We start from the raw sequence: 12,498 nt of genomic DNA, 5'->3' as shown, positions 1-12,498 counted from the left end.
TTCAGCATCTTCCTTTACATAAGGCACGTTTAAATGTTATGTACTGAACATTTAATACAATGTTCAACAAGACACACAAGACAGAAGATGGTAAAAGAAACAAAATCCACACCCTTCATCTATTACTGACTTCAGTACTCTGTGAGTTCTTGGATTAGTCAGCTCCAATAAAATTCAATAAACAACAGTTCAGTACCAGGGGAAAAATTATTTGATGGATTTTATCAGTTTTCTTTGATAAGTGATATCCATTTAGATATGGACATACGTTAATGTCACAGTGAATGGCATTTTCAGTCAGTCTCTTCACATGAAAAAGGTCTATGCGGTGCTTTCAGTTTTCATCTGCTAATGAATGCTGCTTCAAGAAAATATTTAGTCTATAGAGACTGAGAGTGTAGAGGCCGGTTCTCAAGGTACACGGAACACTGGTGCTAAATGCTGGTACCATAGGGGGTTAGAGCCCCCAGAAATTATGCTCCTCTCAGTTCAGATAGTATAAGCCTCGAATAGGGATCAGAAACTGTAAGAGTACATTTTTGCAGAATACAGGTTGCACTGACAACAATACCTCAATATAGCTTGTACACGTGTAGGCTCTATGTAGAGATCTCAGCAGCAGCAATCCATTCATTTCTCCATGTTCTGATTGTCCCTGTTCCAGACATGAAACACTTCCTTAGGGTGGAGAGGTGATCTTTTCCCCTTTGCTAAGCAGAGGCTGCTCTGGTTTGCATTTGGATGGGTGACTACGTGTGAGCACTGTCTTAGGGAGGAGAGCTGGTCTTGTGGTAGCAAGCATGACTTGTCCCCTTAGCTAAGCAGGGCCCGCTCTGGTTGCATATGAGTGGGAGACTACGAAGCTCTTCTCATGATCATGATTCATGCAGAAGAGCTTTGGGGCTAACTGCAGGAGAGCGGGCTTAGCCCGCTCTTCCTGAAGACAAGCAGCAGCTCGTAGCCGGGCAGCCAAATCAGCCACCCACACGACTGCCGGTTCTGTCACAGAGCCAGCAGGGGCGGTGGGGATTGGGGGCCGCGTGGCCCCTGGAAGTTCCAGGATGCCCCACATGAGCGCACAGGGCATTCTGCGCACAGGGCACTACCTGCGAGCCCAGTAGGCTGCTTGCAGCCTCCCAGTCGGGGGTCTACTCATGTGTCACCACAGCAACACATGAGCAAAAAGATGTGGATCGTGAGAGTAGCTTCTACATCTGTGAGCCCTGGAAGATATTTCCCTTAGAGGATGGGGCCGCTCTGGCAAGAGCACCTTTATGCTTGCACACAGAAGGTTCCATGTTCTCTCCCTGGCATCTCCAAGATAGGGCTGAGAGGGATTCCTGCCTGCAACCTTGGAGAAGCCTCTGCCAGTCTGTGTAGATAATACTGAGCTAGATGGACCACTGGTCTGATTCAGTATATGGCAGCTGTCTATGTTCCTATGTTCCTATGCTGTAAGATATTTGTCTTAGGGGATGAGGCCACAGCTCAGTGGCAGAACATCTATTTTTCATGCAGAAGATCCCAGGATCATTCCTGGCATCTCCATGTAGGACTGGGAGAGACTCCTGCCAGAATCCTTGGAGAGCCACTGACAGTCAGTATAGATAATACTGAGCTAGATGGACCAGTGGTCTAACTCAGTATAAGGCAGCTTTCTATGTGTCTTCTCCCAAGTCAGTGTTTGAGTTATGATTTGGGAAAACGTAGCAGTTGATAGGAGTGTTATATCTTTCCCTCACAATGTATTTCAATAAAATCTTCATCAAGGGAATATTTAACTTTGATTCAGGCCAGTGATTTTCATAACAATTATTTTCCTTTTCGTTCAAGTTCTGCAGTGCAAGCAGTCCTGATTCCCCTTTTTCCATCATTAGCTGGGGCTCTGAGACCTTCATAACCAGAACTCGCGATTAGGATGTCATCTCCTAAGAATATATGCCTATTTTTATAGTCATCTGTTGGTTAAATTTAATTTATTGCAGGGTTTGGTTTGTTTCAATATGCTTGTCTGTTCAGCAGCTAGTAATTTAGCAATTGCTCCTTCTATCTATTATCTATCTATCTATTTAGCAGAATGGCCTTGTAGTTTTGCTTGCTGTTTTCTCTGGCAGCGGTGGGTGGGTTTTATGGAATCTGTTAAGCGGCTGTGAATGTCATTTGGCAGAAAGGCAACATACAAATAGGAATAAGGGGAGCTGCTTTATCAAGCTCAGCATTGTCTACACTGACTGATGGTAGCTTCTCCAAGGTTCCAGGCAAGATTCTTTCCCATTCTTACCTAGAGATGCCAGGGATTGAACCTGGGACCTTCTGCGTACAAAGCCAGATGCTCTACCATTGAGCTACAGTCCCATCCTTTACATAAACTACAGCAAATAACTACTCTGTTCCTTATTCCACTGAGGACAGAGTGATTCCTATGCAAGAGAATTAGTGTCAGGGGATTTCTAAATGTCAACCTTTTCCTCTCATTGCCTCTTCACAAAATATTCCTTAGAGTCTGCCTTCTTCGGAGATCACTGTCATGAAGTTGGAATGGACAAAAAGTAAGGGTGTGCCCAGAACCGACTGGCCTGGTTCGGTTCAAGTTCGAACCAGACCTGAACTAGACCAGGCCAGTTCTGCCCCGAACCCCCTCAACCCCACCCCAGTTTGGTTTGGTCTGGGGGTGGTGGTTTGGGGACAAAATAGTATTTTAAAGAAATCAATGTACCCCCTCCAGGGGACTTCTCTGAGGTGGCATTGGGTCAGCAGAGGTTCCCTCTCCCCTGCTGACCTCCGTTCTTACAGCCATCACCTGGTTCAGCTGGTCTTCGGGCAATCTTCATTTTGGAGGCTGCCGCACATGTGCAAATAGCCCCTGCATGGCCACGTCATGACCCAGGCCACTCAGGGGCCATAAATTGGGGGAAAAAAACCCTTACTATTTGGTCCACGAACCCTCCAAACAGCTGGGGAGGTTTGGTCTGGAGTTGAGCTGAACTGGGGGTGGTTCAACTCAACCCCAAACTGTTGAAACTGAACTAGCTCGAAGTAGAACCAGTTCAGTTCCGAACCTGTTTGCACACCCCTAACGAAAAGGTTACTAGAAAGAACCACCTGTAAGCCCCCTCTTTTCTTCTGGCCTTTACCATGCCATCTATACAACATGAAGGTGGCCACAGAGCACAGCTCTTCAGGTGCCTCCAGATATGAGAATAATTGTAGCAATACTAAGCCCACTCTCCCCGCAGATGAGCAGGGTGGGAGCCCTAGGCAGCCGGATCGGTCGTCCACATGACTGCCGGCTCCATGACGGAGCCGGCAGGGGCTGCAGAGTTTGGGGGCCATGTGGCCCCCGGAAGCTCCAGTATGCCCTGCGCGAGCATGCAGGGCATACTGGGGAGACCCCTGAGCCGGGAGGCTGCTTTTCAGCCTCCCGCTGGGGGCCTAATACTTGTGAGTAGCCGTGCTGGGGAGCTGTGCCATGGCTACTCACGATTTTTAAAACTGGGTTTGTGGAGCACTCGCTCCACAAACCCAATTTAAGGGGAGGGTTACTTTGGCTGGTTAACTGCCGGGAGGCAACCGGGCTCTCCTGCGAGCCCAGTGGCTCCCACGATCAGCCGAAATCCAGTTAGGCTCCCCTAGCCCAATTTCATCTGATCGTGGGAATAGACTCATAGTCATACCGTGAGATGTGGGCCATTGACTCCTCTGCTTCACTTTCAAAGATTATTTTGACATAGTTGTGGGTTCTGCAAGGTAAATATGAACATGACAAAAGAAAGTAACCTCCATACACAGAAGAAAGAAACCCACATAAACAAAAGAGTATGCTTCTGAAAGCCAGTGACAGTTTTGATAAGGTACAATTTATAAAGGGAAAACACATTGGAGTTCAAGGAGAATGTCATTAACAGGAAAGACTGAAACTGATATATATTCCCATCTTCCAATTACAGTAACTGTTGGAGATCCAGCTCCAGATGATGTCAAACCTTTGCACCAGTAACCCTAATGATCACTAGGGGCACTGGGATCACGATGGATGAGACTCACCAAAATGAGGTTTGTGGGGAGAGCAGGCTCAGCCCACTCTCCCTGCATACGAGCACTGCTGCAGCCCTGGGCAGCCGGATCAGCCGCCTACACAACTGCCGGCTTTGTCATGGAGCCAGTGGGAGCTGCGGGGATCAGGGGCCGCGTGGCCCCCGGAAGTTCCAAGATGCCCTGCGCAAGCATGCAGGGCATGCTGGAGAGACCCCCGAGCCTGGGAGGGTCTCCTCATGTGTTGCTGTGACACAGAGCCACACTGCGGCAATACACGACCACAAAACCCGGGTTAGCAGACCACTCGCTCTGCTAATCTGGGCTAAGGGGAAGGGTAGGTAAGCGGGTGACCCGTTTTGGGGAAACCGGGCTTGCTTGCAAACCCGGTGGTTCCCACAATCCGTGGACAGTGGGCTAAGCTCCCTTAGTCCGCTTTCCACTGATCATGAGAATCACTTCATAGTAAGTTAGGGTCTCCTGCTCTTTCCTGTTTATCTCTGCCTCTATGACCCCTCTATTGATAGAATGTACTCAGGAACTTCCTGGGAATCTCCTACTCCTCCTTCTTCCCAGAATACTTCTAGCTCGCTCTCTCTGACCACCATGTTGCCAGCAGTTAGATATAGGTCTTTTCTGTCATCATGGACTTCTGAATAAAATTGATTAGTTTAACCTTAAGGCAATCTCTGTGATTATCATTTGGAAGTTGTGGCTTCTGAGACCTTAACTTTTGCTGTAATGGGAGTGAGTTAGCTCCACTACTCTGCTATATAAGCAATTACCCCCAACAGTGACAAACAGGACCGGGTAAACAGGACCGGGTCTCACAATCAGTGAGACCTGGTTTAGGGTGCTGAGCAGAGAGAGTGGGCATGGAGCCCTGGGCAGCTGGATCGGCCACCCACACGATGGCTGGCTCCAAGACGGGGCTGGTGGGGGCTGGGAAGCTCAGGGGCCGCGCGGCCCCCGGAAGCCCCAGTATGCCCTGTGCGAGCACGCAGGGCATACTGGGGAGACCCCCGAGCCGGGAGGCTGCTTTTCAGCCTCCTGGCCGGGGGTCTACTTGCAAGTAGCCATGGCGCGGAGCCGCGCCGCGGCTACTCACGTGCAGATAGCCCAGATTTGTGGAGCGCTCGCTCCACAAACCCGGGCTAAGGGGCGGGCTTCAGGAGCAGGTTAGCCGCTCCAGAACCACCGGGCTCGCAGCCGAGCCCGGTGGTTCTTACGATCACAAAAATCGGGCTAGGATTTTCCTGATCCAATTTTTGTGATCGTAAGAATAGCCCCACAGTTTCATTAGCTGTCATTCTAACAATATTGGAGGTGCCATATAGCCCTATTCAGACATAGAGGCAAGTCTCACGATCGGTGAGACTCGCCGAGAGCAGTTTAGCCCACTGTCCCCACAGACAATCAGGCAGGAAGCCCTGGGCAGCCGGATCAGCCACCCACATGACTGCCAGCTCCATCATGGAGCCGGTGGGGGCTGCAGGGATTGGGGGCCGTGTGGCCCCTGGAAGTTCCAGGATGCCTCGCACAAGCACATGGGGCATCCTGGAAAGACCCCCCAGGGCTGGGAGTCTTGTTTCAGCCTCCCAGCAGGGGTCTCCTCATGTTTTGCCACGGTGCTCGCTCTGCTAACCTCATCTAAGGGGAGAGCTCCATAAGCAGGTTACCTGCTTTAAGGACACCAGGCTCGCCTGTGAGCTCGGTGGTTCTCACACTCACCAGAAAGTGGGCTAGGCTCCCTTAGCCCACTTTTGGCGATCGTGAGAATCACCTCATTATTTTTTAAAAGCTGTATGCAAGTATTGCCATCCGAATGTACATGATGGGGTTTGTTTGAGTCTCCGGAGCACAGATATGTCCACCATCATGATTACACTGTTTGCCTCTTCAGAAAACGAAAGCAAAGGTGACTATTCATGCGCACTTTCACCAGAGCGGCTCTCCACTCCCTTTTGTATGAAAGGTTACAGCCTCAATTTCCTAAGCCCTATATCAGCTACAAGTCTGCATCAGAATGTTTGTAGGAAGCTACCACAGATAAAGCGATACATGGAGGGCTCCCTAAAGCTATTCCAGGGAGTGGATAATGAGCCTGTTCCCCCCGTCCATTCAGTTTTACACAGCATACATGACTGAGAGGATTTGCTCTTATTTCTGGCACGGTCATTGGCTTGTCAGCAATATGAAGGGTCCAAAATGCAAATATGCTTGTCCAGAATGCAAATATAGTAGTCTTAAATCTAGAATTTACAGCTGCAATATGATACCAGTCTCCACTCTCCAGTCGAGAAATCCTTTGCCTACCATTGCAGGAATGCTCAGAGCACTGCTAGGCAGAAAATGGGGGCAGCTTTCATTTTGAGTTTATTGAATTCGTTAAGCTTGTATAAAAGCGTACCTTATGGAGGTGTGAAAAATCTGTAACATGATGTAATGGTAACAGCTTGACATGTTCTTCAGAAATTTCCTTGTAAAAGGGGTAGTGCTGACTAAAGAAATGTTCAGAACAGATGTCCATAAGCCGGGCAACATCAACGTTACTGGCATTTAAAGTGCTGTTAAGCCTTTGAACCTGCTTAAGAGCGCGTGTTATTCAGAAGCTCGGCATTTATATACAATATTTATGTCTGTGTTACAATGGCAGCATTTATGGAGCTGTATGTTTCAGTATACCTCAGTGTGTTAACAGTTCAGTCAAGCAGGATGACTACAGCTGCAGAGAAGCATCAATCCCCAGGCCTTCTGGGATGCTTATGGTGTCCTTCAGCTCATGTCAACATATTTATTTATTTATTTCAATGTGCTTTTCACCTCAAGGCCCCAAAGTGGTTAACAGCATGATAAAAAAATAAACTATAAAACTACAATAAAAATAATTCTTGTCATGAGCCCCATCCTCACAAGTGAATCAAGAGTCTGACCAAGAAAAGGCTGAACCAGCACCATACCCAGCTCCTGGCCTTGAAGAGGTGAGACCCACACCAGATCCAGACCCTGACCCAGTGACAGTCCAGAGCCTGTGGAAGTCCCAAAAGTTAACTCTGAAGAGGCAGGACCAGAATCTAGTCTAGTCTCAGGTCTTGACACCAGACTGGAGCTGGAGGGAGCTCCAGAGATGGGTCCCTTGTGACAGCGCCCAAAGAGCCTGGACCCTCTGAGATGATAATTTCAGAGCCTGAGCCCCCAAGGGAATCAGCTCCTCCTCTGCCATCACCCCCTCTGATATAACAGTGTTTGCAGCCGCTGAGGCAGAAACAACTAAAGAGGAGGCGGAGGAGGAGTGCTGGGCTTCAAGCTAGGAGGCTACCTCTTTAAGCAGGTTGCTCTCTCAGAGCAGGTTGCTCTCTCCCTGCCCTCTCTCAGGGAGGGCAGGGAGGCAGAGCCTAGCAGGGGCAGAACTGGACTCAAGAGTATTTCAGGGCTCAATGCCTCTGCCAGCTGTTGAGTTAACATGCCCCAAGGCTCTGTTCATGGTGCGACTCAACCTGTTGTCTGAACTGTGTTTTGTTGCCTCACTTGTCTACCATTGTTGACCACCAGATCCTGAGGGCTCTGTGGCTTGGGGTGTGGTAGGACAATAATAAACCAGCAACATAATTAAAAGATAGTGAGGCTCTCCACACGAGCAGTGTGGAGAGCCATAAGGGGTTTTGCGGGGAGAGCAGGCCTGACCTGCTCTTCCTGCAGATGATCAGGCAGCTAACTCTGGGTGGCCAGATCAGCCACCCACATGATTACGGGCTCCGTCATGGAGCCAGTTGGGGCAGTGAGGATTTGGGGCCTCCCAGCCCCCGGAAGTCCCAGAATGGGGAGCCCCTCAATGGTGTGAGTCTGGGGAGCCCCTCAGTGCTGGGAGATTTGTTGTTGCCTCCCTGTCAGGGGTCTCCTTGTGAGTTGCTGCGCCAACACATGATCAGGAAAACAGGGTTAGTGGAGCGCGGACTCGACTAACCTCGTTCAGCAGGAGGCAATTACGCGGCCTGGCTGCCAGGAGCTGCGCAACTCCCATTGCAGCACACGGCCTGTAGAAACTGGGTTGGGCTCCCTTAGCCCATTTTCTACAGGTTGTGAGAACAGCCTCAGTGACTGACTTCCTAATGAAGCTTGTGTGCAGCAAAGGAAGTCTGCATGTGGCGTGCTGTGTTCCAGATGAAAGTAGTGTGGGCTCTCATACGGTCTCCTCTTCCCTTTGATGCAGTATGTGCTAATCAAAAGTATGTCCCTGAGGGGCCAGGGGACATATTTATTCAACAATTTAACGTTCAATAAATAAAGAGGCTATTCTGACAATCAGGTGAAATCGGGCTAGGAGAGCCTAGCCTGATTTCGCCTGACCGTGTGAGCCACCAGGCTCGCAAGCAAGCCCGGTGGCTTCCAGGCAGTCAACCCGCCTAACTATCTCTCCCCTTAAACCAGGTTTGCGGACTGAGTGCTCCACAAACCTGGTTTTCATAATTGTGAGTCGACACGGTGTGGCTCCACGCCACAGCTACTTACGAGGAGAATCCCAGCCAGGAGGCTTAAAAGCAGCCTCCCAGCCTGGGGGTCTCTCCAGTATGCCATGCGTACTCTCACAGGGCACACTGGAGCTTCCAGGGACCATGCAGCCCCCAATCCTCCCAGCCCCCTAGAGACTCTTCTCACCAATTGTGAGAAAAGCCTCATGGTTTGAAACCAATGGCAGGAGAGAGACATAGGATGCTTTTGTACATGGCAGCAAACTGCAGGTCCAACAGACCCACACCCCTAATCACTCTGTTGTGCTCTCAGATGATTCCAATCTTGAGTCTGGGGTCTAAAATAGGGAGGAACTGCAGAGGCGTAACTAGGGAAAACGGCACCCGGGGCAAGCACTGAAATGGCACCCCCCACTGCGCCCCCCGCCCCCCCACATACTACATTATACTTAGGTTTTTCCTCACAAGCGCTCGCCACCGCCAAGCCAGGCCACTGACTGGCCGCCAGGTGCCAGCAAAGCAATGGGGGGGGGCGCAGGGGGCGCGGAAGGGACCACTCGTGGGGAAGGGGGCACCGACGCGCTCCCTTGACTGCTGCAGCGCTGCTGCACTGAGCAGGAAACATTTGTATCAACAAAAAATTAAAAATTAAAAAAAAATGGTCATGGCGGCGCCCCACGTGACCAGAAAAGATGGCGCCCAGGGCACATGCCCCCCCTGCCCCCCCCTATAGTTACGCCTCTGAGGAACTGGGTGCACGGGCTTCCTACTTCTCATAAAGGACAGCCATGTCAGCCAATCAAAGATGGAGAGAGGTAGGAGCTTCCTACCCTCAACTCTGGTTACAACTGTGACAGCCTTTGGATGACATTACACCACTTTCTGATTGGAGTTTTCAGTGTCAAGACTGAAACGGAACCAAGGGTACAAATTCAAGTTTGTGGTCAGAAACCTTGGGCCACTTTTCTCATGGAACCAAGGGTTCCCTCATTCGGACGACCACAAATCCAAACTTCTAGCATGATTGCCTCTGGTTTGGTATGATGTCCAAAGGCGGCCATACTGGCTGATATCCTGACTAATGAAGAGTGAAGGAAACACACATGTGGCAACTGCGTTCCAGAATAAAGCTGCATGGGCGCTTGTGCCAGCCTGTGTGATTTTTGCCAACCTACCTTCCTGTGAAGTGCTCTATGCCACTCCAAAAATGTCTCTGGGGGTTGTGCAGCCCTCAGAGGCATATTTTCAGGTGACACAGAGCACTTCAGAGGGAAGGGAAGATCATCAAAAACGGCCCCCTCCAGAGTGAGCACCTGCGCTGGTTTAGTCTGGAACTCAGTTGCCACATGCCTGCTTCCTTTGCTTTGTGGGTCAGGATGTCAGCCATCAACATTAATCTGGCTTCCTGAAAAGTTTCTCTGAAGGGTCGCCTGAGGCAGAAGTTCTATATTTGCTCCAAACTTTGCTTTGGTTAACATTAAGGGGGCTGAGATACAGAGCAAGGAAGCACCAGTGCAGCGAGAGGAGCTAACAGGGCTAACCTAACTCTCCAACTAACTGCACTGGTGCACTGGAGAAGGGGCATTTCTTGACTCCATCCTATCCCCAAACAGTCTTCCATGCCATCCCAAAATACGTCCCCTTCTTGGGGATGGGGAAGGGGAGGACATTAAAAATTGCTTCTTTCTTGCTTCACGGGTGCAGTTAGTTGGAAAGTTCTGCTCCCTCACTGCATAGAGTTTCCTTGCTCTGTATGTCAGCTGATCTATCTATCTATCTATCTATCTATCTATCTATCTATCTATCTATCTATCTATCTATCTATCTATCTCCCGTCTAAAGAACAATCCCAACATTTTATTTTAAGTTTTGCTTTTGTGAAATGTCAGTGCCAGTTTAATATGGCATGGAAAGTTGTCAGAACAAGAAATACCCCAGCAGCTGTGAAGCATTGCCCCCAATCCCTTGTCACCCTAGAAAATGCCATTGGCTTTTAAAGTTTTTAGCTATAACAATCCTTTCACACACACACACACACAAACACACACGGACGATCAGGTTCATTGTGTCCTTTTTCCCCTGGCCGGCAAGTAACGTAACTGGGGCAGACAGGCATTCTTCTTCAAAATGGTTGCAGTCATTGCACTTTTCTCATTCTCCCCCACTCCTTAAATAACAAATGATGCAAGTAAATAGGACAATAGCATGTTGTGCTATTTAAACAGGAGCCTCCGCTTGAGCAAATCCAGCAACAATTCCCAGAAGTAAACATTTTTGTTGGAGATGTCCAAACCGGGTCTCAGCAAATGTCGCTTATCTTTTCAAAGGGATTTGAAGAATGAGCACAGGCCAGACTAAAGCTGGTCTTTCAACCTCTGCAAGTGCTGGCTATTGTTTTAGTCCATATGTCCTGCTGCCTTGGTTAAAATGATTTTGTTTGTTTCTTTTCTGCTTCTGCCTCTGATACAAGGATATCAATCGACGGAGCCGCACATGTCCAGGGCACTGCTACTCCTTAACCTGATATACTGCTTGATATGTGTATCCTTTGCATGTAAATGTATTTCTCTAACCAGGGAGGAAAGCTGGTCTTTTGGTAGCAAGCATGACTCTGTCTGTCCCCTTTGCTAAGCAGGGTCCACCCTGGTTGCATATGAATGGGAGACTACATGTGAGCACTGTAAGATATTCCCCTGAGCAGGTGGAGCTGTTCTAGGAAGAGTAGAAGGTTCCATGTTCCCTCTCCAACATCTCCAAGATAGGGCTGAGAGAGATTCCTGCCTGCAACCTTGGAGGAGCTGCTGCCAGTCTGTGTAAACTAGGTCTGCTCAACTTAGGCCCCCCAGCTGTTTTTGGTGGCCAATAGCCAGGGATTATGGGAGTTGTAGGCCAACATCTGCAGGAGGGCCAAAGTTGAGCAGCCCTGGTGTAGTGAATACTGGGCTATATGGACCAATAGTCTGACTCAGTATATGGCAGCTTCCTGTGTTCCTATACCAGCATTATGTATACCAGCACATACATGACTGCCAAAGCACCTTACGAGTAATAAAATCTACAACATAACCAACAGCTAAACAAGCACCCACATTTAAAATTAACCCTAACCCTTTTTTAAAACCGTATTATTAACCCTATTAACCCTAACCATAAATTAAGCCTAAATTAAGCCTAACCCTAACCGTTTACTGATGGAGTTACACCAGCTGCCAATAGGTTCCCAGACAAAATACAAAGTACTAGTTATAACTTACAAAGCCCTAAACGGCTTAGGCCCTGGGTATCTAAGAGAGCGTCTTCTTCATTTTGAGCCCCACCGCCCATTGAGTTCATCTGAGGAGGTCCGTCTCCAGTTACCACCAACTCATTTGGTGGCCACACAGAGATGGGCCTTCTCGATCGATCACTGCCCCAAGACTGTGGAATGCGCTCCCTGCTGAGATAGGATCCTCCCCATTTCTCGCAATTTCCAAAAAACACCTGAAAAGCCATCTTTTCACCCAAGCTTTCTCAGCTTCCTAAATTTGGGGGGTTTAAATATCTGGTTTATTTTAAAATTAAAAACCCAATTTCGGGGGTTTTAATCACTGTAAAAAATGTTTTTAAATTGTTAACTGTTATATTGTTTTTTAATTTGTTTTAGCTCTTTACTGTTTTAGTGGTTTGTTTTAATTGTAAACCGCCCTGAGCCATTTTGGAAGGGCAGTATACAAATCAAATCAAATCAAATCAAATCAAATCAAATAAATAAATAAATAAATAAATAAATATTAAATTATCACAGTTTACAGGCTTTTCTTCTTCATCATCTATATCACAGGTCTCAAACCACAGAAATCACAAGTCTCAAATTGTAGCCCTCCTGCAGATGCCAGCCTACAACTTCCATAATCCCTGGATGTCGGTCACTGTGGCCAGGGATAATGGGAGTTGTAGTCCAACATCTGGGACCCCAAGTTTGAGAATCCCGGCCATAAAATACCTATCTAGGGATGGC

At 48.5% G+C, this 12,498-nt stretch overlaps 1 long non-coding RNA gene and 1 other non-coding gene across 2 annotated transcripts in view; both read right to left on the bottom strand.

Annotated features, from left to right (window-relative positions):
• LOC128345718 (uncharacterized) overlaps positions 1 to 12,498 on the bottom strand; it is a 209,943-nt gene that overhangs the window by 157,586 nt on the left and 39,859 nt on the right. The window lies entirely within an intron of this gene.
• Positions 2,283 to 2,355, bottom strand: TRNAT-UGU (transfer RNA threonine (anticodon UGU)). Its single transcript has one exon. It is a non-coding gene; the product is annotated as a tRNA-Thr (tRNA).

This window comes from Hemicordylus capensis, chromosome 1 (assembly GCF_027244095.1).
Source record: "Hemicordylus capensis ecotype Gifberg chromosome 1, rHemCap1.1.pri, whole genome shotgun sequence".
NCBI lineage: Eukaryota > Metazoa > Chordata > Lepidosauria > Squamata > Cordylidae > Hemicordylus > Hemicordylus capensis.
This window is presented reverse-complemented; position numbering and strand designations above follow the sequence as displayed.